General features: G+C 33.9%; 1 protein-coding gene across 5 annotated transcripts in view; it reads right to left on the bottom strand.

Annotated features, from left to right (window-relative positions):
• Positions 1-27,968, bottom strand: part of LOC128234376 (muscarinic acetylcholine receptor M1-like) — a 327,690-nt gene that overhangs the window by 242,909 nt on the left and 56,813 nt on the right. For all 5 annotated transcript variants that reach the window (XM_052948584.1, XM_052948583.1, XM_052948585.1 and 2 more), the window contains exon 2: positions 14,250-14,315. The gene's annotated coding sequence lies outside the window, so the exon portion shown is untranslated. The remainder of the gene's footprint in view (positions 1-14,249; positions 14,316-27,968) is intronic.

The raw sequence follows: 27,968 nt of genomic DNA, 5'->3' as shown, positions 1-27,968 counted from the left end.
TCGTACTCGTTGAATATTTCGTACTGTATACACATTATGTCGACTGTTCAAATATCGTACTCGTTGAATATTTCGTACTGTATACACATTATGTCGACAGTTCAAGTATCGTACTCGTTGAATATTTCGTACTGTATACAGATTATGTCGACAGTTCAAGTATCGTACTCGTTGAATATTTCGTACTATATACACATTATGTCGACAGTTCAAGTATCGTACTCGTTGAATATTTCGTACTGTATACACATTATGTCGACAGTTCTATTATCGTACTCGTTGAATATTTCGTACTGTATACGCATTATGTCGACAGTTCTATTATCGTACTCGTTGAATATTTCGTACTGTATACACATTATGTCGACAGTTCTATTATCGTACTCGTTGAATATTTCGTATTGTATACACATTTATGTCGACAGTAAATATTACAGTGTATTGTAGTTAGGTCATATCGTGAAAACAATATGCTCGTTTGGTTAAAATGATACCTTGCAGTCAAATGATTTCTAGATAGAATGCACATCTGCAAAAGTTCTCACTTTTTGCCGTTTTAATGAGGACACCTATGTTTTGTATCTCATGAAGTTCAAGATTAAGCACGTATTTGCATGTTAACCATTATAACCATACATATTGGTTTATATTGTATACGTTTATTTCATCTAACCATTATAACCATACATATTGGTTTATATTGTATACGTTTATTTCATCTAACCATTATAACCATACATATTGGTTTATATTGTATACGTTTATTTCATCTAACCATTATAACCATACATATTGGTTTATATTGTATACGTTTATTTCATCTAACCATTATAACCATACATATTGGTTTATATTGTATACGTTTATTTCATCTAACCATTATAACCATACATATTGGTTTATATTGTATACGTTTATTTCATCTAACCATTATAACCATACATATTGGTTTATATTGTATACGTTTATTTCATCTAACCATTATAACCATACATATTGGTTTATATTGTATACGTTTATTTCATCTCCTAGCCTTATGATTAGTATTAAAAATCTACAGGGTTAAGCATGGTAGTCCAAACATATTTTTTGGCACAAGAGTCGAGCCCAAACGCCACTTGACTTGATGCATAAACGGACATAAGCGACAAACTGACCAAGCACGCATCAGACAGCTTTATCAATGAATGATAGGATTACAGCCTTCAAGTGAAACACGATGTCAGGTCATATGAGTAATGTACTGCCCTACAGAATAATTACTTCAACGACGTGATGTGTGACAATAAATCAAGATATCTGACGATTTAATATGTATACAACTCTATTAATGCTTTTATTTTTTTGTATTGATTTCAGAAAGATAAATGGTACACTTGCGTTTCTAATCTCATCTGAGATATACATTACGATTTCGTAACATAATGGCCGACTCAGGATTTCTATGCGCTGATTGAATACGTTTGCAAGCTTTCTGTTGTCATATCAATTTCCCTTTAAAGCAAACAGTCGTACAAGGTTTTGACATTCTCATTTTAATCAAAGCTCTTGATGTTTTCGGTCTTAGATACAAAATAAATAAAGTGAAGATTTGACGTCCTTAAACATAAGAATAACTGCAAAACATTGCGTATTGTTTGTTTAGTTTGTGATATATCTAACAGCTGCAGGTCAACATGCTTTTCTATCATTGAAATGAATCAAAAAATTCTTGAAGAACATGCGTAACCAGTGTTAATGATTTTAAACAGACCGTTCACTGACAGTATTTAAAGCCTCAAAACCCGCATCTCATTCGCAACACAGGTTTCATACAATGAAAGAATATGTTTAGATGGTCAGAATGGTACAAGGGAGAAAACTTCTGCAACGATTTTTATGTTTGTGGTATAGTATTATGTAAAAAGTATAAACATTTATTATAGTTTACTTCATATTCATTGTGTATGATAGAGGAATGACCCTGTTGTCGAAATTCTGTCTAACACTTCTGGTTTTACATAAGAATAAGGTAACTGTAATGACATCAATCATACAGCGGGGCTTAATGCAAATGTTGTTAGAGGTTGGTATTTGGCACATTTAACCAATATATCGTTACTTCTTATATAATAAAAGTACTCTTTGGTGTACGCAAACGTCCAATAAAGCTGGCAAGTGTAACGTGATTGAGATGGAAGTGTGTTTGACTGTAGCTCTATTTTGTTTTGTTTTTATTTATAACCGGAGAAATTTAGCCTCTAAAAGAATCTGATGCTAGTCATCATATAATACGCATTTGTATTTAACCCGTCCAGGAAAAAGGCTCAAACTTTCCCTGAACTCCTTGAATAAAATTATGGATTGAGTGACTACTCGTGACATATCATTTCAGTTAAAATTAAACATTTATCTCAAAAATGAATCCTTCTCCCAATTTGTTAATATAAATGTCTTTTAGAGAATTTTTAATTGAGAGGATTCATAGCTGTAATTATATGTATATTAATAGATGTCCATAGATAAAGATATCTCAATCAGTCCTACAAATATATCACAACCTTTTCATATATGTGACAGATCTTCAAATACAGAAGAATTAACAGAATTCAATACTAATGTAGGCGCCTTAAATTGTCTCTCGTATTAGTCTGTAAGAACATAAAAATGCGATAACATTTCTAAAATCAGTCTTAAGGGAACCATAAGTCAGGAAATAATTGATATAGGCTTTTGTTAATATATTCTCTTTATCTGCAAAAGCTCCTTTTCTGATGCAGAATCAGGATGACATCGTGGCGTCTGATTTAACGCTACGGCATTACCGGTACAATACATTATACAGAGCGTGCAATGATAATGCTGTCGGTGTAAACAGTTCTAAAAGATGCTTGCAGACTTCCAGCGCTTGCAGTTGATATTTAGAATATATAAGTTTAAAAAAACGTCACTGTAATTGAAAGCTAGCCAGAAGGGAGGTTCTACCTAAATTAAATAGGATACTAACTGCAGTACCCTTAGGCAAGTTCTCAATCATGTCTTTAGGTATTAGAAATGACAAATGCTGACAGACAAACATTTAGGAGATGGTGAAGTGGTAATGTTTAAATATCAAGAAACAGTAAAAGTACTAATTTAAACACAATAAGCGGAATTGTTTTGACAGTATTGCAACATTTGTATTGTTTTGATAATTTTCCAATCATCAACTCAAATTCTGTGATCTTTTTGAAGAGCAATATTTTCTTAAACGCTAATATATGCACAGCACTTTTCTGATGCTGGATGCCATACATTCATTTTAACTGACCTTCCCTCAAATACAAATTGCTTGGTTAATGGACATGGTCATACTTACAGGTTACTTGTATTTTGCTATCACCGGCTTTAATATGACCATGCGATTTGAAATGTTTAACTTATTTGGAACAATTATTCACAACATAAGTATATTGACTGTTGTCGTACCAACACAAATATGAATTCCATATTTTATAAACACGCTTTGATTTAAGGTTCAACAAACTTTCACAACTTATCACTTTTCTGTAGAAAAAAAATGGTTAGTTCTCATATTTAAACATGTTTGATATTTTTTTCTCCCACCTCAGATAAGTAGATCCATTAATTTAACCATGCTAGAAATTCTTATCTTGCCCACGGGCGAAGATAAAATGCCCGTATGGAACTTCTTTTAGTGGTCACCACATTGTAATTACCTCCCTTGTTGAAGACTGTCGTCTGTAGCGCATCATGGAAACCTTGTCTTGTGGCAATATTTAGGACGCTAGTTTATTATTTCTCGCTTCAAATGTCACAAGAAAACAGTTTTCACGCACCTTTCAAGAAATAATGCTTCACTCTTCTTAGAACTATTTAAAGACCGATCAGACCATTAACACACTCTGAATCACTGCGCGAATATCCATGACAACCACGAATTATCGCATATCCGTACGCAATTATTTTCACTAAGCACAAACGAGTTCCAGCAAAAAAATACATTTTTACTAAATTTTGTTTAACTGAGGTAGGAGAAAAAGCATCTACCATAGCCGCTCGTGTAAGATAGGTTCATCCCGACGCTCGCGGAGGGTGTTTTGCGGAAACTCGTTTCCGCAAAACACCCTACGCTCGGGTCGGAATGAACCTATCTTACACTCTCGGCGATGGAAGATACTTATAATCTCAATCGTTTAGGCACTATATACTATCCTCATGACTTATATTTGCCTTAGAAATAATTCAAGACAATAACTCTAGATATAACAAATGTGATGCAGATTGTCATCTAAATGTCACTGCTTTCACATACAAACTAATAAGCAGTTAACACTGTTTACACCTGTAAAATAACCGTTCTATCAGGTCTCTTAAAACATATCGAAACGAAAACGTTTCTACCATCACCAAATTAAAGTGACACTTATTCAAACTTAATACATACACATGCATAACAAACATACATTTTGAGTGATAGACCTTTAATTACTTTGCATAACAAACATAAAATTTGAGTGATAGACCTTTAATTACTTACTAAACAATGCAATTATGGAAAATATGAATTACTGAAAACAAAATTGTAACCGTGTATTTGACAGCAGAAAGCGCAAAAATATTAAATGATTGGTGAATGCTAAAAGATTTACTGTGATCTACTATAGTCTCCTAAGGTAGAAATACCATGTTTTATGCACATTTCTTTCAAACTAAATTCGGTATCCTTCATCAGAACCATTCTTTTCGACATTTATTCATCCTTTAAGGACTATTAAAACAATATTATTAATTGTGCTAAAACCTATTATTTGGGAGTAAGTGTGCATCTTGAAGAGTCAATATTCAAAATATGTTGATAAGGGTGTTCTTGATGTAGAACACTTTATCTGGTAAAGTTCAATTACTTATGTAATTAATTTAACGATGTTTTAAGTTGAATTTCCTTTGGCATTTCGCTCGATTTATTTGCTGCACATCATACAGAACGTAAAAATGAACCTAATCTGTGGCCTTTGCTGGCGAAGTTTATTTCTAACAACTCTTGTAATGACTTTTGTTTAGTAGGCTTCAAAGAAAACAAAAGTATTTTAATTGTGTAATTTAGTTGTCAGTTGAAATCAAATTAGTGGTTTATTTTATTTGAGTTGAAGCAATAATGAATGTAGGGCTTTGTCGCAATGCGATTTATTTGATCTTGATTTCTACCATAGCAAGTAAAGTGTTAGATATTTCCAAGCAATAAAATACACCACCTATAATAATCATCCTGTTATTAACGCAGCGACATTGACAGTCTGATTAAAATAGTTTCATTTGTTTTGTTATTTTGTAACAGGCAACAAAATACACCACCTGCAATAATCATCCATTTATAAACGCAGAATAAATGATAGTCTGATTAAAAATATTTCATTTGTTTTGTTATTTTGTATCTTTAGCAATTCTGCAAATGATGGAACTCTTCCGAACTTTTGTAGTGTCGTGTTAAGTCAATGAAAAAAATAGAGGACGCATACTAGTACAGGGATTAAAACATTCACAGGTAAATAATGTCAAAAAAACAATGTTTTGATCATTCCTTGTATCGAGAAAAATACATACATGTACTTAAAATGTTTATTTATTACTTTGAGCATTTATATGGGAGTAAAAAATAAAATAGAAGACACCGCAAATTGCAGCTTGCCACTCAAAAATAGTATTGTCTTCAGCGACTGCTTTAAAATCTAGTGAAATATTTAAACTTTACGAACCCTCGAGGGATGGAATAAATCCGTGATACTTAATCGATTCTATTTTTAAGTCGGTAAGAAATGTAATACATTTTAAGCCTGCGTTAAGTGCATTTGCAGTGATCCTGTCGACGAACAGTCTCAATGGACTAAGGATATGTTCATACTTCTTTTGAAGTTTTGACTTCAGAGACATGTATCAAAGACTAATATTTTCTGTAGATATACGTCATTTGAAAGAAGTGTGTAACAGGACATTGCTGCAATTGTCGGCCGTTTTTGCTGTTTATTTGTAATGCATTATCTTTTTGCAAATCTTACAGCAAGGCACAAAATAACTATCCTGAAATAAACAAAATTAAAGCTGCTAAACAATACGTATTGATTACACAATATATGATATATAGTTTGGTTTCTTGACACTTGTTGTCTTGGATACATCACAGTGCATACATGTTCAAATTTGCAATCTCACGAAAACATATCAAGCGCACTGAGGCTGAAGGCGGAGAATGCTTGCACCATTTTCTCTAGATCGCCAATATGAACTGTTACTTATTTGGTGTTCGCATTTATATGACAAACTAGCTCCGCCCTTTGTGAAGTTATTTGTTACTTGGCTCAGGCTCAGGCGTAAATATCATTAAATGATTATCGGGCGATGGTAAACTATCGCGGCTTTGTGAATAAAAGCAATTCGAATATATTTATGTCTGTACAAAAATGGAAAAGCACCAAAACATAACCGTTTGTATTTCTTTTCGTTTAAAAATCAACTATGTATTGATATTTAGATTATTAGAATTTTTGCACAGTACAGAACGTTATTGGGATGACCTGGTTTTATATTCATAATAAGGAACAAAAGATTGCACAATTTGTTTCTGAATTTGCTTGATCGGTTGTATGTTATAATGGACATATTAAATGAAGAAACGTAAATGCTTTATTCGTATTTGAATATAGTCTTATAAATAATTCAATCGTGTACTGAATAGTCGGCATATGATTTGAAAGCTGTTTACACATCTATTTTAAATTCTAACTGACGTAAGCTTAAATAGCCTCTAGAAAACCGTGGCCTCAATTGTCAGTCATAGTTACTTCGCGCATGCTCAAAGGGGAGAGCGATCTATGAGAAATAGACGCCTGTACCAAGTCACGTAGACCGACATAATATGTTTTGTGAAAAAAAGATGTTTCAGATCTACTCTACACGATAAGAAGCTACAGTTAATAGGATAAAACATTGTCATTGGCCAACAATTATGTGAGAACACCGAAGTAGCTATTTTCTTTTACAAACTACGAATAACTCGGTATGACCTGGCCACTGCGCATCGAATCTAAGACCCAAGCTTTCGAGGTAAAGTCATAGTGATTTTACTTGGTTTATTACAGATGACATACCATTCTGCATTGGATAATTTACGATATAGTAAATTATATAAGCTGTATATAACAGCAATACATCAACCCGGGTTCCTATCATTTGATATGAATAAATACATTCCGGAAGAACAAGCATCACCAGAGTATTCACTATTCTTATCAGACAGTTTACCGGCAGTTTGTAAGGCGAATAAATCCTTTTCGGGACACTGGTTTCATACAATGCAATATAATGCTTTCAGCGAAGTGATTCAATGTGTGATGGCCAGAATGGTATAAGGGAGAAAATTACCGTAACGTTTTTCTGTAAGAGGTACTGTATTTTGCAAGAAACATATGATAGAGGAACGTCGCCTTCGGTGCACACCGACTATCCTGTTTGACAGCAAATAAGCAATTGTACTGAAAATGATGTAATGATATCAACAACCTTCATTACTTTCTGTATTAAAATAGGAAAAAGACGTCATGGACATATTACATATTAGGATGTTTTCTCACCGGGTGAGAGGTTACGATTAAAAGATGATTGTTCTATGTATAGTGTAAATGTTTTGATTCTTATTTTATATCATTTGATATCATCTCGGTAGTTATTCCACTTATAAACGAGGTTAAAATGATCGGATATAAGTAAGATTTTTTAAGTATCATATATTTTTAACACGTAACATTTTTGCAATGCATGTTGCACGGGTAATGACATTGTCAGTTTGTGAAACAGGTAGTTCTTTTTTGTTATTTATGACCGGAAAACTGCGATAAAAGAATCTGACACTCGTCATCATAAAATACTCAATTTTATTCAACTCATCCAGGAAATATGCTAATGCCAAAGGCTTGCTGTCTGACATATTGCCTGAATTCATTGAATAAAAGTGTGTATTATATGACGACTCGTGAAAGATCCTGAATATATGTAATAATAAAACATATTAAGGTGAACAATAAAATTCTGAATTAAACTGATTCATTTAAATGAGTAAAGCAGAATATTTAATTAAAAGCATTCAAAGCTGTAATGGTATTAATAGATGTCCATAAAAATGATATCTCATTAATATTTCTGGAAGCAGCAATAAGAGAATTAATTCAGTACATAATAACACTGTTAAAAATGACATTTAAATAATCTATGAATTTTTATATATATATAACAACACCATTTAGAAACTATCTACGTCATGCCGATATTTAATGTTAAAATTAAAATGAGATTGTAAAGGAACCTTATGCACTCATGGAGAGTTGGTATATTTTGTTTGACATATTTGTACTAAAAGTACGACATATCTATATTAAAATTGGGACGAGGACATATGACAACCGTATAGAAGCTTTTCATATCAGTTGCACGGCCTTCGAAACAAAAAGGTTCAGCAAAAATGAATACCGATATATATACGCCGCATTAGTGTGTAAGAACATAATAAGCCGATAACATTTCTAAAATAAGCCAGAAGAGAGCCATAAGTCAGGATATAATTGATAATGGCGTTATTTCGGATGTTCTTTTTATCTGGAAAAGCTCCAGTTCTAATGCAGAAACAGGATGCCATCATGGCATCTGCCTTAAAATTATCGCTATAAGATTTCCGATACAACACATAATTTACTGAGAGTGCGATGATAATACTGGCGGTGTAAACGGTTAATACAATTGCTAGAAGTCTCTGAGCGTTTGCAAATGATTTGTAGAATATATATGTTTAATATTTATACGAACAACAACATAAACAAACGCAGTAGCCGAAAGTTTAAACATAAACCCTGTTTAATTGCACAGGGTTAAGACATTACACAGCAATAACAAACAAGAAACATAGACAACAGAACAAAACTCCACGAACAACACAGTACATATATACTATATAAAACAACTAGGTGTGTTTATTAAGGATTGTAAGGAACCGCCTGGGAACGGTCAGTACAATGAAACTTTACTAGGGGTTTAAACTGCAGTTTGTGTGCACAGCCTCAATTTTATCGTAACAATCCCGATTAACGTAAATACGTAAAATCTAAATCTTATTAAAGTATGCATTAACTTGAGGAAACTTAATGATAACACACAAAAAATAATTATCTAATAGGTAAACCCCAAGTACTTCAATTATTAGGTACCCCGACTCTATTAATTTGCAGACGAATGAATATAAAGCCAAGCAGGTAGATAGCATGCAACAATCATAAAGAATAGCAAGCGCCGTACCCATTTAGACTAGTTTTCAATGGTGAGAATTGCACTGTGATATGTGCTTTGCTTCAATGTTTTCTGCACCTCACTGTATTATAGACTGCGCCTCACTCTACTGCAATACACTGAGATATGCGCTTCATTGTACTGTGATAATCGCTTGATGACACTGCGACCTATGCTTCACTGTATTTCGAAATGCGTTTTACTGTACTGCGATCTGCTATCAGATCTTCATTGTACTGTGATCTGCACTTTACTCAACTCCGATCTACGCTTCATTGTACTGCGATCCTCGCTCAACTTCGTTTTCACTTATTTGCGGACTCCGAGGTTTTAGGTTTGACAATGTCTTAAGGCGTCAAGCCTAATATTTGCCAATGGAACAAACAGCTAGCTAATATATATTGACTAATTCACACTAATTATTCGTTCAACCTCAACATGAGATCGTTATAGCTCTCTATGGACATGAAGTGCTAACGCAAATTTTAAATATTACCACTAATTCACGAGAGATATAAAACAAATTTATATTCATTGTTTCAAGTCGAATGCCATCATACTGTTCACTACTTCACTCTGCTTGAGATTGACCATACAATTTTCCATTATCCAGCAGAATAATAATCAAATTCCGTTGAAAAGAGTAGGAAAATTGCAGTCTCTAGTTGATTACAACCGTTCACTGACAGTTGTTTAACCAATAGTAAGCGCACTTAAACCAAGCTCATAATTAAAGGCACAACGATCAATAGCAAACAAACACTAAACAAGAGAAGCATCGCTATTAGACAACACACACTAAAGGAGGGACACAATGTTACAAGACAACACATACCAAGCGAGAGAAATACGCTAAAAGACAAAACACACACATTATTAGGCATAACGATACGGGACAACACACGCCAAGCGCGAGACATAGCGCTACAATACAACATACACATAGCGATAGACATAACGCTAAACGACAATACACACCAAGACAGGGACATAACGCTTAAAGACAACACACACCAAGCGATACACATAACGTTACCGAACAACACACACTAAGCGAGAGACACAATGCTTTAATGCAACACACACCAAGCAAGGGACATAACGCTTTAAAGTAACACAAAACAAGCAATAGACATAACGATGAAAGACTACACACAGCAAGCGAAAGACTTAACGCTGAAGGGCAACACAAAACAAGAGAGAGACAAAACACTACAAGACAACACAAACCAAGCGAGAGATACATCGCTGCAGGGCAACACACACCAAGCGATAGAAACATCGCTATTGGGCAACACACACCAAACGATAGAAACATCGCTATAGGGCAACACACACCATGCGATAGACACCTCGCTATAGGGCAACACACACCAAGCGATAGAAACATCGCTATAGGGCAACACACACTAAGCGATAGAAACATCGCTATAGGGCAGCACACACCACGCGATAGAAACATCGCTATAGGGCAAGACACACCAATCGATAAACACATCGCTATAGGGCAACACACACCAAGCGATAGACATCGCTATAGGGCAGCAACCACCAAGCGATAGACATCTCTATAGGGCAACACACCCAAGCGATAACAACATCGCTATAGGGCAACACACACCAACCGATAGAAACATCGCTATAGGGCAGCACACACCACGCGATAGAAACATCGCTATAGGGCAAGACACACCAATCGATAAACACATCGCTATAGGGCAACACACACCAAGCGATAGACATCGCTATAGGGCAACACACACCAAGCGATAGACATCTCTATAGGGCAACACACACCAAGCGATAGAAACATCGCTATAGGGCAACACACACCACGCGATAGAAACATCGCTAAAGGGCAACACACACCAAGCGATAAACACATCGCTATAGGGCAACACACACCAAGCGAAAGACATCGCTATAGTGCAATACACACCACGCGATAGATACATCGCTATAGGGCAACACACACCAAGCGATAGAAACATCGCTATAGGGCAACACACACCAATCGATAAACACATCGCTATAGGGCAACACACACCAAGCGATAGACATCGCTATAGGGCAACACACACAAAGCGATAGACATCGCTATAGGGCAACACACACCAAGCGATAGAAACATCGCTATAGGGCAACACACACCACGCGATAGAAACATCGCTATAGGGCAACACACACCAAGCGATAGAAACATCGCTATAGGGCAACACACACCAAGCGATAGAAACATCGCTATAGGGCAACACTCACGGCGATAGACACATCGCTGCAGGGCAACACACCCCGCGCGATAGACACATCGCTATAGGGCAACACACACCACGCGACAGACACATCGCTATAGGGCAACACACCCCGAGCGATAGACACATCGCTATAGGGCAACACACACCACGCGATAGACACATCGCTATAGGGCAACACACACCACGCGATAGACACATCGCTGCAGGGCAACACACCCCGAGCGATAGACACATCGCTGCATGACAACATATTCCAAGCTAGAGATAAAATGTTACAAGAAATATATCAAGTATACAATTTATTTTGATAAGGTAACATATTTTATAACTTTGAATGTAAGTACTTTCACAAAGAAAACTTTTTTTCATTTTCATCAAAGTCGTCTAGCGTAGCGTTGGGCACCTGTGGTCATCCTGTTTTAAAACATAATTTATTTTAGTTCTAGTAATATCAAAGCATTTCGGGAGTGAAAACTTATACGATTACACAAATTTTCTCCATTTCTATATCGCTACACTCATTGAAAATCATAATGTTAAAAATAAAACGGTTATTGTTCGCGTTAAATATTCAAGAAGGCAATACAAATTTGCGGGACTCAGTACATTCCTTTAAAGATAAGCAATACAGTACAAAATGTTCTCAATATATGGATTTTAAAAACCTAAATCATGTCCTTAATAGTGTTTTGTGTTCTTAAACATTTACAAATAAACCAGTTAAAATGATATAAAACATTAACTTAAAACCAAATGATTTTGAAATAGTGTACGTCTATCAGACCAATTTAAAATAGATATTGGAACAACTCTCAGGAATTAGACTCATATATCCTTTCGTTTTAGCTGATGACCTACGTCTTGTTTCCGGGAAGGCCGAAATTGCATGTAATCAAGTTCAGGACAATGAAATGTAATACATTTTACATGCATGACAGCTTGTCATCTTAATGGCACTGCTTTCAAGTACAGACGAATTATGGAAATTAATTGCGAATTCAACGCCTCAAACCGTCTGCCTGGTTAGTCCCTACGAGCATAATAACGCAATAACAATTCTTGAATCAGCAAATGGAGAGATACATTTAGGAGGGAAATATCTTTCTTAAGGCTGTACATTTGTCTTGAAGTTTAGTCACTTTTGCAGTAGCATGAAATAATCGTACAATTTAACATTAAAAATCGTTATGACATTAACAGTACAACAATACATTGGGTCAAACCCAAAAGTCAGCTATTTATTCCAAAACGAGGCACAAGGTTCAGGCCCGAAAGACAGAGGAGATATATGAAACGAAACGAACGATATATCAAAACGCCACCAACGGACACTAAAGGAGAGAAACAAAACATCCAGCTCATTTCATCATCAAAATTCAACTAAATCGAAAGCTACAATGCAATTAGAATTTGCAATTTTGCCAATTACCACAGACTTGAGACTGTTCGTGCTGATGGTCCCAGGACAATGAAAAATCAATTTTGCAAATATCATATCACTGTTGGAACACAAATCACTCGCAAAAAAAATATAAAAGAAAAGGCTATCTCATTAAAATCACATAGAGACGTTCTCTTCGATACTTATTTATAGAATTGGATTTTAATGAGATTTAGGTAATTAAAAGTGCACGATTTTCACGTACTATTGATGGACAATACACAAACGATTTAATGATTGTTTTCATATCAACTGAAAGTATGTAGATGTGTGTTTGTGATGAAGACCGTTTTACCATTACTGAATGCGAGCCACGTTTAGGTAATCATTTGACCCCGTTCCGAGCAGGACACAAATCCGGAAACCACTTTCTAAATATTTGTAAACAACAAATGTTAAAACTAGACAGAAACATCTTATCGGTATTACATTTTTTACGGTCTCTAAACTGCGCAACGAAAACCCAAGAGCTTGTGTTGTGGAAGCACAAGAATCTATATAAGAACACAAACAAAGAGTATGTCAAATGTATGACCTGCCGAATCAAAATCTTTCATAACGTCACCTCCGTTATTACATTATACTAACACAAATCATAATCTATGAACACAGAGTGTTCAACATAAAAAGACATGCACTGTGTAAAGGCAGGTAAAAACCAATATGTTGTTTTTAAACAGTGTCTATGAATTTATTACAATGACATATTTACGGTTGTAAAACAGAACCAGAGTAACACCAATCCAATATGGTACGATTCTACACTTCTTTATTTTAGTATGTAGTTTATATAGTTACACAAAATATACGTACTAATAACACTTTAGTTTCAGTTTATCGACAAGATAAGCAACACACTTTGGCATTAAAATGTACACAAACAATAATAAAATACAATTAATCTTTTTGGGCATTAAAGGTTGAAGAAACGACCATTACAAGTCTGATTTAAAACGAAATAGAACAAATATTACAAACAACACTAGTTATATATATAATGTTTTTTTTGTAATTTTATTTACATTTATGTATCTAAGTCATTTGATTTACATTTAATGTGTATTTAGTCAAAATTATACATATTTGTAGCCGGCTTGGTATTACCTCTCTTATAATACAAAAATGATACAGGGCCATTACGCAGATTGCATTTAACGGCCAATGGCACGGTTCACATACAAGCTTATTTGGATGACGAAAACCTTAATATCGATATAAATAAAAAAAATACAAAAGGTACTTACATCAGGTTTTTGGGTGGTGGGATCCTTGTTATCCAACATGAACATTCGAGGGCATCTCAGCGTTACCTGGAAAACAAATGAGTTTTAACCTGTAAACATTGGCTGCCATTATTTACGAAGTAAAAACTTTACCGATCAGCTTTGGAATTGACTTTTGCGTCAGAATGTAATTACCAGGAACTGTTTGCACTACTTCAACGCTATATTGCTCATCAGTTAAAAATAAAATTTTGATAGCCGTTCGCTTATGATTGACGTATTACTATGCACAGTATTGCAGGTAAAAAATTTCAACTTATTGAGTTGTAGTCGATTTCTGGAACTGAAAATTTCTTAAAGTGGCACTCTTATTCAAAATCAATACATACACATGTATAACAAACATAAATTTTGATTTAACTACTTACTACTTAATGCACTTATGGAAAATGTTATTTAATGATAACAAGATTGTAACTGCGTATTTAATACCTTAAAACGCAAAAAATATTAAATGGTTTGCGAATGCTAAAAGATTTACTGCGATCTACTACGGACTCATAAGGTAGCAATACCGTGTTTTCTGAACATTTATTTCAAATTAAACTCGATATCCTCCATTGGAACCATTGTTTTCGACATTTGGTCATCCTTTTTGGTATCAAAACAATTGTATTTCATGTATAAATCTTATTTTGGAGTTTTAGTTTATCTTTCAAGAGTGCAAAAACACGCTGTATTCTTCATAGAGAAAAACATGAAAACACACTTTGTAAGTGAAATCATTTCCCCTCATGTATATCATTGGACGTAGTGATGTATTATACATAAACTATTTTTTATAAAACTGTTCAGCTTTTGTAATTACGCCAATGTGTACAGAGAAGAAGGCCCTAAACGATAGACAAACAAATTGGATTTTGAATCATACTTAGCGATCTATAAATATTTATTACACCTATGAAGTCTGATTTATAATATTTATCCAGGTGTTATTCCAATTAATGTATTAGTTTAATATATTTACCGGAGAATAAATCAGAAATCGTAATTTGCGAGGGAAATGGGAATGTGTACACTGCCAACACAAAAAAAATGATCTTAATGAGCGCAACTACTTTCATTTACGTTGCATGTGTATTTACAAATAAAATTAGGCGCTTTTTGCCAGGCAAGCTTTACTGTCATTTTTTTTGTAAAGAATGTTTGTAATCCTTAAATTATCGATTAAGCGGTTTTTACCAAAATTTATTCTATATTGTCATTCGCCTAGTCTTTTGTTCAGAGGAAAATTAACGTTTATCTGAGAGGTTTAAGGACTGCACTGATTATTTAAATATTGCGCTAGGATTGAATTTGCGCGACGCCATTCTACAAATGATATACGATGTTACAATCGTTACCTCTTATTCCTTTATACATCTCGTAATTTGTTTGTAACATTTTTTAAACAAATAATGTTCAGCTGCAGAAGACTTTCAATAAGGATGGTTCTTCGGACGCATATACATTTTCAAAATAAGACCACATCGGTTTCTATGTGATTAAAATATCAATTGACAGTACTGAAACGTGCAATAATGTCAACACTCTCTAGCACCGGATTGAGCGTGTTTTATTAAAAAAGAGCTATCAAGACATTAATTTAATACCAAGGAAAAGACAATACAAACATTTCCTTTTAAAGATGTTCTTCAAAATGACAATATTTTACAAATTATACCAAACCAATCGTGAGAGAAGCTTGATCCTGCTATAAGGAAAGTTCAAGAAAATGGGGCCATGAATCTAACTAGGCTTCAGATATTCGGGCCTAAACCGATTACATCTTTCATAATATATATTTCTCGGAAGTATTGAAGACAAAATCAATGTTATGAAAAGAATGAACGTTGAGTACGACTCAGCAAATGATAAAAGCAATACCGTCAAAACGTCATTTCCCCCTAAAACTAAGCCAAGCAATGTTGTGATAATGATATCACTCAAGAGTTGATTAATGCTGTCCGGTTATCATTCGTTTCAAATCAGTGTGCAGATATGTTGGACTATTAGTGTTTCTCTACGCCCGTGGGAATTTAAAAATGTATATCCTCCTATGTCACTGTTTTGCCATCCTGGTCAACTAAGAAATAGATATGGAACAAACATCAGCAGATACAAGTTGAAAGGCACATGTAAAAGTAATTGAGGGATGCAAACTGACAAAATAGACGACAAAGCACACTGGCATCAATAGGTTCAGCAGTACCGGTATGCTTATAGAACGAGTGTTAACTACGCTTACTTCGAGAAAAACAAGTGCTCTGTTCTCTAAATTCTATTTTGATACCATTTAGACAACACATATCTATTCACATTTCTCTAATGCGTCGTTAAAGATGAAAATTACAGATCTCTCAGCTGATGGAACGTAACAGCCGTATCTATAATTCATTACGGTATGTTAAATGTAAGGAGAACAAGTTGCACTTCCTTGTAGCGTTATCTTTGGAGTGGTTAAATCTCTCTTGGGACTTTTGCAGCTATAAGTGCCTGCAGTGATGTTGTTAGAGTGTAAATTGATGCATCTTTAGAAAATGTGCGTGATGAATAATTAACGTAATGTTTCGAATGACATTTTCATAATTCCCTGTCGTTGTTTTTTTCTGAACATTTAAAAACTGTTTACACCTTTTACTGACATTCAATGGTACGAATAGATTTGCTCAATTATGTTAATTATTATTGTTGCCTTTAGCTCTATTATATGGTTTCTGTTTTTGTATAATATTTTTAAAGGTTGAAACTATTGATCTGGAGTTATTCTTTAAAGATATTGTGTAATTTGGGTTCTTAATGAATTTGCATTTTTAATCTATACAAATGCTATTCAATTCTGTCAGTTGTACTTTGTGTACTATTTGTTGTTTGGATGTAGCTCCATTAATTTTTTCGTTAAAACTTTCCCTTATTATGAGAAAAGAACTTTCCCTTTGGTTTAAAATTCGTGTATATCTTGTTTTAGGCTACGACAGTAAAACCTTAAATTTAATTGTAATTATTAATGAGATAACTTGACTACTGATAGTGAATCACAGTTCAAGTATTAGTAAAGGACAAGACAATATTAAACTATTAAATTTTGAAGCTAAAACTCATAAAATTGATTGTGTTGTAAATTTATGTTGGATAAATTGACACATCACCGCTGTGAATACTATCATGGTAATCGACAATATTATATAGTGGGAAGGAGTAATATTACGTTTACACTGCTTGTTTTTTAACAAATAGAAACATGTATATAAAAAACTGCAGGATCAAGCACAGTAGTCGAACAATTAAACATTAACCCCGTATAAAGGCACAGGGAAAACGCCAAAGACATAGAATACTAAAACAAACAAGTACACACCGGAAACATGAATCAACAGCATAAAACAACACAGTACATATATACTATATAATTTGAGATATCCAACACAGACAAACGATTACCCCCTGTGACTCCTGTGGGTGCATTATTAGGCAATTGTGGTGTATTGTAAACGTGTCACGAGAGTACTTTGTAAGTATTTTAAAATGTTTGATGCTGATGGCGATTTCAATGTGTAGATATATAGGTCATCTTATTTTTAGTCACTTTGGTGACCAAATCGTCTTTGGGCAATGACACTTTATCCAGGACAAAACTTGACAGATATACACTAGAATTAACAAACATTTAATGAGAAACTCACAAAGTCAAAAGTACAAAGCATCACATACGGACCAGACCGCACATGCAACAACTTAGAGGTAAATGGAATAGTATCACCCCACTCACACTCACACCAAATCCAAGCCTTGAAATATCCTCATATTGAACTTACAAATTAACTTAAACGTCTTACTTATTACATATTTAGTTAACATAAATAATCGTAGTCCTCTTACTATTGTCTTAGGAATAAGAATATTTCAGTTCTCAATCGGAATAAGACATCCCAAGTAATATCTTGATTTATTAATATTTTTCCAGTTGCCAAATGTATAACAAGAGTTGTTCACAGGTTATTTCTTTTACACTATATGATTAAATTGGTCAACACAAAAATAAAAACAAAATTAAAGAGTTAACATATTTTATACAAATGCCAAAATGCTGCAGTGATTTTGACAAAGTAAATACCCGAATGAATAAAAAGGGAGACCATTTTGTAATAGCCACCGAAAAAATGATCCCTACAGTATCGAGAACTGTAACGTCTTGTGTTGATCTGTTCGTTTCCTCATATTTGTGTGTTAGCTGTTCGTAAAGATAATATCATTGGTTGTCCATATTTCCTTGCCAAGCAAAATTGATCTACTATTGCTATTCGCACATTCAAGGTATAGTTTCTTTTCTAGTTTTCCGTCTTTGATGACGTTCTGATGTTGACATTTTTCTTTCATATTTGTTTCACCGTACATGTTTTGAACGTAATACAACTAAATATTAAATCAACATGAATGCTGACATTATTTATTCATTTTGAAAAAGTCTGTTAACATATAAAATCCGTCTAACATCAGGCTACATTTCCCGCCATTGATAACGGTTCATTTGAAATTCTCTTCCGCGTCGTTTAGTATGACATTTGCAGATCTCTGGATTAAGCGAAAACAGCAGCCTTATCCGTTCCTTACCACGCGCTAATACAGAGATGAAGGGGATTACGTTTTTTCTGTAACGTTATACGAGTGTTAGTCTTATCATTAGGGATTTTGTTGGTGCATGCTATAACGTCTGTGAAGATAAGTCTTATTATGCCATGGCTACATACCAAGTGACAGTTTGGAGCCACACAATTGCATCAACATCTTTAGATCATGCATTCTTTGATTGCAATGCAGCATGAAACGATGATTAACATTACGTGCATTCTTATAAAAAAAATGATTATAGATACAAACAAGAAATCGAAATTCCAGTTTAAGTCATTTGTGTTTGTTTCAGTCAACTTAATTCATTTTTGGATATTGACATAAACATATACTGGCAGTTATATGAATATGTTTATGTCAATATCCAAAAATGAATTAAGTTGACTGAAACAAACACAAATGACTTAAACTGGAATTTCGATTTCTTGTTTGTATCTATAATCATTATAATCTCTTTTTACTTTACATCAGGCTAGAAATGAACACCTTTTTCTGACATTTTATGGTACAAATATATGTCTTAAATATTTAAATGATTTTTTTTGTATTGAGTATTAAGTAGTGAGGATGATTTAGTCCTTCCAGATTTGTGTGATTTGCCCGTTTCCTGATGACAAATGTTATAAAGGCTTAATGAAAACCCGTGGCTTTTCGGTTTTCATTGGATTTGCTTTGATAAACAAGTCAGTTAAGTGTCATTCAACTCTAGGCAGTTTATGCACTATTTGGCTTACGCCGATCCTCCGCATGATTGTAGTTAACATGCAACTTCTAATAATCAGACCTTTGCATTTTTTGTATGCTTGTCTATCTTATTTTTATTATGCCTGTCATACCGTAGAACCGAGGTCAAATGCAGAAAAAAACCCATAGAAACATTTCGTACTGTTTTTATACTCTTACCAATTGATGTTCACCTGTTCGATTAATCAGTTTGTACCTACCAATACACTTTCAATCGGAATGTTATCCGCAAAATAAATTAGATAAAATCAATTAAGTAAAATGGTTTATAAATATTGTTTGATGCAATTAAGGCTACGTCGTAAAGTACCCTTTGCAAGTTTTTGCATGTCACAACAAATATTTGCAAAAGCAACATAAAATTATTATCTGAATTAATCTTATCAAAGAGTGTATGAATTATGTTTCTCCCCAACGACGCAAGCCGACGCGAGCATTTAAGCATACTAATATTGAACTGACCAATGAATCATTGCAAATATTTAATGAATGCTATAACGTATATCAAGATAAGTCTTATTACGTCATGGTTACATTGCAAGTGACAGTTTGGAAACACAACATGCATAAAAAGTATCATATGATGCTTTCATTGATACCAATGCAGCATGAAACGATGATTAACATAACATGCATATATCTTATAAAGATATCGTTTGTAGATAAAAGCACGAAATCGAAATTCAAGATCTACGTCATTAAGTGTAAGTCAACATTTCTTTGATATTCACTGAAAATATACTGACAGTCAATAAAAACGCACCACTTACCGAAACTCTACAACCACAGAAAACATTGAATACCATTTTCATTTTTCATATATGGAGCAAGTATCATGCCAATGTATTTCAAGATATGACAAGCAGTCGTTGTCTCGGCGTCGGAATCGACCACGGTCAAATATGAATATCACAGATTTTCAAACAAATAGTGTCCGCCGTGTTTATCCATTTTTTTGTTATCAGTCCTGTAATATTAATTTAATTCTATTCATCCTGCAACGCACGTTCCAGATTATGTTTGCTCCGCCAAAGTTTTCTCCGACAGGTGCCTGATCGGTCTTATATCCAGTGAATACGATGTCCAAGGAAAATCTGCAAGGTTATGGTGCCTTTAGAATCATGTTGTGAATAAAGTGGACTGTGGCCTTGTATTAACACGTTTGATTATGTGAGCTTCGCGTTTATTGGCAGAAAGGGTGAAACATACGATTCGAAAACCTCATTAATAAACGGCCGCGCCGTCGCACTTCCCTCATTGACAACCAGAAGTGTATTGCGGTACGCACTTTTACACTAGATCCTCCCGATCTGTCTTCTCGACAAACATTACTGTACAGTTCCCGGGGAGGACGCCACAACCGCCCTAGCCGTTCAATAAGTCGATACAACTCGATACAAAATCGAGACATTGTGTGTCGATCTGAGATGTTGCCTTCATCATCTTACACGATTATTATCACGTTCGAACGTCAAAATGTGGCCATGATTCGAACGCATCGTTTTTATCCATCACATAAACGTTGCCATACAGTCGGACAGCGTATCTCGGGGCACCAACGTGTTCCCAGCGTCTCTCTTGCAGTGGTAGTAGCAGTCCAAAATATGTTGCGATATGATGCAGAACAATATAACGGGTTTTTTGTTGTGACGTTACGCTCTGGCGTTGCTAGGTCTTTATCATTGTGCTTTTTTTATTGACCGTCAGTATACTCCGGCATGTGTGCATCAAAGGACTCAAATATAATAAGAAAATAATTTCGATATAATTTTCATTGACGTTTCTAATTTTGAATTTTAGGCAAAATTAACCCTAATATATGAATTCATCATACATGTACTGTGCAGATTTTGCTTCAAAATGAATATATATGTAAATTTTGAGTGAAACAGTCTCAAATGCTTATTAAAACACACAAATTATGAAAATAAGCCAAAATTGATTTTTTAAAAATTTAAACATGATCTTAATAATGAATATTTAAATTTTAATAGAAAAAGAGGGGGGGGGGGGTGACTATACTTACTATTGTCCATGAAAAAGATACTTAAACTAATTTCGATGCTTTGTGAAAACGACCCCATTTTCACAGCAAAAGCAGCTCAAACCTTACCGAACCTGTCATTCAACGTTTATATTGGTCTGAGACATATAACAATTCTTTCTATCGTTAATAAGGTATCGGTATAGCTATTTTCATTCATGCCTTGTTTGTCGCTTGTTTTGTGTATGTGATGCGTATACGTTTGTTGTTGTAATTTATTGTTGTTTTGGCTCTTGAATTGAACCTGTAAACAGGGTATCGACTGCTGTGCTTGTACTTCCTGTAGTTCATTGTATTGTTGTTGATCAGTAATAGATGTGTATTATCATTACCTGAAGGGGTAGTAATTGCTAGGTTTAGCGTTACTTGGTAGTTGGATCGGTAAATAATACAGTTATAATTGATAAATTTGACAATTAAAACTGTAGCTTCGCCTTTGGTAACAGTCTTTCCCGCATATTGACAATGTTTATAGTCACACTGGAAGCTATCCGATATTTATATAAAATTACCAACAATTTGACGGGAACTTTTAGACAAAAACAGTGTCTTCACAATCGATATATACTGGTTTTCCATACATATTAAAACTAAGCACGGATGTACCACATCCGCCACAAATTTCTAAGAACAGGTTAGTCAAGCTGAAAATGATATCGCACAGGATGTAAAAAATGAAAGCCAATTCAGAGTTCAAAAATGACGAAGAATACAACGCCACAGCCACGTGTTTATTCTATGCGTTTACTAAGAGTATTTTTAGATAAACGAATATTCATTTCTCACAAATTTCGCTTTGATCCTTATTTGACATCACATATCCATTATACGTCTCTTATGCATCATTAAACGTGACAATTCTCTACAATTCTCTCAGCTGACGAAATGAAACAGCCATATATATAATTTATTACCACTTATTAAATCTTAGGAGAACAAATTTCACTTTTATACAACGTTATGTGTGGCAATCTTGTTTCTGGGAGGATTTTCAGCAATTTGTTCATGCAATACGTATGGCAAAATGACAACTGATGCATCCCTTGACAGTGTGTGTGATAAATAATTTGCAAACAAATTTGAAATTAAGTTGTTCGAGAAAGTTCTCGTTGTTGAATTATTTGTAAATAAAATAGCACTTAAAATGTTACAAATTTCTCAATATAGCTTACATAGCTTACATTTAATGGAACGGATCCATTTTTCTCAATTATGATAATGATATTTTGTCTTTAACGCGTGTTAATGCAGTACGTCTGCAAACTATTTAAAACAAAACAGTAATGATACATGAAGAATAGACTAGTGAAATATGCCTGATACAAGAAATTTCTGACAGCAGTTCAGCTTATAATTTGTCCCGCTTCTGATCCTTAGCTACTTGGCGTTTTCTTGTTAATTGTATATTCAGGTGAACTTTATTTTAGTTTGATATCATTAAGGGTTCGATTTGTAGAGAAACAATTTATAAAGTAAACACAGCGTTATTTGGCCGAAAAATAGGTTATTGCATAAAAGGCTATTTCACTATCATTTTCAGTTGAAATGAAGGACAAAGATACACGCTGTAAGCGTTTCTATGTTATGTAGTTTCGGTCATTTATCTTACAGATTAGTAATCAAAAAGAACCTGCCATTTGAATGATACCACATGTACATTGGATCCTCAGGCATCAATGTTATCGAAATTGGCTTGATAAAATTAAGAGCTTATTTGCCAAGCGAATGTTTACATGGGATTAATTAAATTTATTGCGATTGTGATAACGATAATTTTTTCACAATTATTTTCAAAACAACTGACACTGCCATATTGTATAAGTATGTCTGAACGCCCTTTGCGGTCGTTAGCAGTCTGAAATCATCCTGACTTCGTTTGAAATTCACAGAAATAAATTGTATAAACTTAAGATAAGACTTGGTCATCATAAGCTATAATCCACATTGTTCATTGTATAATTAATCAAACAGAATTAGGGAGTGTCGGAAAAGAGCTCTTTGTTTCCCCGCAAACGTGTTTCTAGAAAAGTAAGACAGTTCAGCAATTAACGTTAAACACAACATGTAATACGCTTAAAATAGCAGACCCATTGTTTTCGAAATTGATCGTTTTAAGCGTAATACGGTTTGCTTTGTGTTCCTTTCTTGTGCTTTGACCCACGTAGAGAAGGCATTTCGGGTCGTGGTGAAGTGCTGGCCAATTAAAAGACGATATAGAAATAGAGGGATGCTACTGACAGGTTCCTGACCAGATAGATAAAACAGGAAATACATAGAGAGGAAATAAAAGTAAAATTATTTCGTGTTTCATGTTTCATTCAATTCTATTGATTTGTTAAATATAAATTTAGTAATGGTATTTTTAAGCTGATATTTTTTATATTTTATAAGCGCGTTTAGTTGCAAGCAAACTCGCTTACTTCTTTCATGGTCGATCATTATAGTCTAAACGAATGTTCTCAAGAACTCATTTGATGTGTGTCATATATATATAAATTGACGCCCCACAATTAATCTAATAATATAGCACATGTCGTTTCGTTATTCATTTAAGAATGAAAACATTTGTATAATGAGTAATAACAAGTGTTAAGTCAAATATTGCAATACTCTGTAATACTGTGCATGGCCATGATATTCGTTTTAAAAAAGCTCCACTTACTCAGGAATCACACAACAACAATTAAACAAAAACACTTCTATTACATTGCTTATGTGAAAGACTACAGAAACAAGCTCAGTAGCCACAACTTCTTACATAAACCGTGTAATGGCACAGGTTAAACGCCAAAGACATAGAACACAAAAACAAAAAAATCACAAACAAGAAACATTGAACAACAGTAAAAAAACTCCTACAAGACAAACATTTAAAGCAATAAGACACTAGACATTTCGCTGGCTTACCGCGGTCATGTATCTTTTTTGAAAGATACTTCTTATTTTACTATATCTAATATACCCAAGTAGCAAAGGTTAGTACAGGGTCCAATTATTGCAAACTTCTACAACCGTCAATCAATTTAAGTGCATCTGTTCGACAAATCAGTTGTTTCTTGCAAATATACCATCAACATAAATGATATCTGTACAATTAATAAGGGAACATCAGTATGCTAAAATAGTTCTTCAAATATGCTTAATGCAACAACGAAGTAGATGGAATGTACTTCTTAAAAATGCCATGATTTCACTTGTTAACATTTGCCAAATTGCGAATTAAGATAGGTCATATTAAATGATTAGCAATTAGGTTTATTTTGAAAGTAAGATGAATGGATGTTTATACACTGTATTATACACTGTCAGTTTTCGTTTGCTTATCACCAGTGAAGATATGTAGCAGATATACCCACATGCAGGCTGGTCATATCAAAGCCATAAGTTTTAAAAAGATCATGTGTTTTTTCATGTTAGAAGTCGATGATCCTATGTGTGTCTTCATGAATGTACAATATAAACTATGAATACTACCCATATTAAATGTTTTCATATATTTTTAATATATTACAACGTATTGAAATAATCCGTTTTTATGTACATAATGGGATACCTGTTAAGCGGACGATTTTAATCATTAAGTCCAAATTTGAGAATGTTTTTTTTCTCATCTTAACATTAAAGCTTATATCGTACAGTAAAACTTAGACTGAGTTTAATCGTGCAAGTACTAGCGTACGTATAAACTCAACTATTTACTTAAACGAACAGTAGTTATTGACCTTCCTCTGAGACAACATGTTACTAAACATTACTTCACCAACAATCCTAGAGAAAGATAAAAATTAAATGCTCGAGTTGTGGGTGCAGATGCAAATAGTTTCAATGCTTTGTAAAGCTCAAATACGGTAAATCTTCATACATTTTCGGCTAGTGTATGTCCATCAAACAAATAATGGGAAGACAAGATGTTTAAAACAGTAACCAATTAATTGCGTACAAGCGAATTCAAGATTTTGCAACATTTCCACCAAGATCAGTATTGATACAAATCTAGAAAAGCAATATAAATAGTAATTGCTTTTGTAAATACACGAATATCAGAAAATAAAAAGAATATCATTTAATCGGCTCAGGAAAAAGATATAATGTGTATAAACCATATTTTTGGTTCCATATACAAAAATAAAATGTACGTACATGTAAAGCTACGCATATTGCATCCAATTATCCTCTTTAATGTTACTAAATAGCTTCTCCAAAATTTCATCACCCTCACCCACGGGTGGCACAATTATCTCTGCTGAAACCACGTTTTCTATCCAGGTACGAGTTGGTTTCTTCGTATATATTCCGAATCGTTTTGGAATTTTCACTGTTGACTGTTGATTTCGTATTCAATATTTAAAGATAAACATGTATTATAAAATACAGGATACACGAAAACAATGGATGAATACTAATGGAAAGTTTCCATCAGTTTGAAGGTTTTCCAGCTGCTTCTTACCCATTGTCACTAGATAGCATGATGCAAGCTTGAACAGTTCTGGTTGTGTGTTTACTTAATGTTAAATAATGCTATAAAAGTACGTGATATACAAATATATGGTAATTCAAATTCAAATTTTATTTGTAAATAAAGGCCTCCGGCCCATAATACAACACATACAATACAAAGCATAAGATCTTTAGAGTTGTGATTCCTTAATGACATTCATTTTCCTTATCTTTTTGTTTCATTATTACATTTACAAAGAACGCTATATTTTTTATTCGGTCATCGTTTCGACTTTGCATAAGATTTATGAAGTTTTGGAAGTCTTGCCTACCCGTGTACCATTTATAGATATAAAATTGCCTTTCTTGCCTGAATTTGTTACATTGAAAGAATACATGAAATTCATCTTCTACACATCTGATATCAAAATGATGAATACTAATCGATAGTTTTCCTACGTTCAACGTTTCCATTTGCAGGAAACTAACTAACCAATTGTCAATAACAAAATAGGTACAACATTTTGAAATGCTTAAATTCTTGGTAATCCAAATGTTATTATTCTGTACACTGTATCCTTTTTACTAAACATGTAAGTCATGCACTGATGGCCCTTTTTGTAGATAAATTTACTCTATGGCAAAGTACAAATGTCTAGATAAGAGTATTAAGAACTTCAATTTCATATTGAATTATATTGGGTAGCATATTGAAATTGTTTGGGTTTATACAATTGACAGATAATATAAGGGGTTCTAAGTCGAACATAAGACGCTGGTTTATACGAAAAAAAATAAGATTTCAAACATGCTTAAAAATTCAGACGGATAACTCAGATATGTTCCTTCCAAAATGCAACAGGATGATAACAATGGTTTAAATAAAATATCGAAATCAAACTACAGTGAAAGGCCGATAAAAGAACAGAAATAAACGAGTAGACTTATAGTTGGTTTCTTTACCAGAATCTGGGTTATTTCTCAATACTTCGATGCAGAAATAACATACATCCGTTCAGTTTGGAATCTGTTGCGGTGAATAATACTGTTTCGATAAATATCTATTTGACATACTCATAAAATCAAATCTTAACTTTCTAGTTGAAACAGGAGGATACACTAATATTGACTTGAGCCAAAGGAAATGTAATTACTGTAAAAGATCATTTATTCAGACGGGCACATTAAGAGTTGCTGGTTTGGCATTGCTGTGCTATAACAAAGCGCTACTTGTTTCATCGACATGATAAATCCTTTTGATATTTGTTTAATTTCAACAACTTATGAAATGCAATGCCACCCATTCAATCAACATGAAATCTGACAGGGTTTATCATTTCTAACAAGTCTGTTAACAGAAACCGGCTATCACCAATACAACATTTCCCGCCTTAGATAACAGTTCATTTGATATTATCTTCGGCGTCATTAAACATGGCAATTTTGGTGAACAAAACAGTCTTCACTCACCACTTGTAAAAAACAGAGATAAAAGAAATTTACTGTCATGATGATCTACGAGTACTCATTTTTATTGATGCAGGCTGATGTTTCAGATAAGTCTGATAACGTCATAGATTTGACCCAGATGCAGTTTGGAATCTTTCTAGTGATGCAATAGTAACAGACCATACTGTTACTGAGCAGCAGGTATTGATAGTTGTGCAAAACCACTCGATATAGATTTATTGTATTTATTGCACAATCTATGCTATGCTATTTAGTGTATTAGGTTTTTTAAGCTGCGTTGGTTCAAGCACATAATTGGCACAATTAATTAAGTCGGAAGGATTCCACAAAAATATATGCTCTGCCCAAATGTGTCCATTTTCATAAAGAAAACACAA

This window comes from Mya arenaria, chromosome 5 (assembly GCF_026914265.1).
Source record: "Mya arenaria isolate MELC-2E11 chromosome 5, ASM2691426v1".
Classification (NCBI taxonomy): domain Eukaryota; kingdom Metazoa; phylum Mollusca; class Bivalvia; order Myida; family Myidae; genus Mya; species Mya arenaria.
This window is presented reverse-complemented; position numbering and strand designations above follow the sequence as displayed.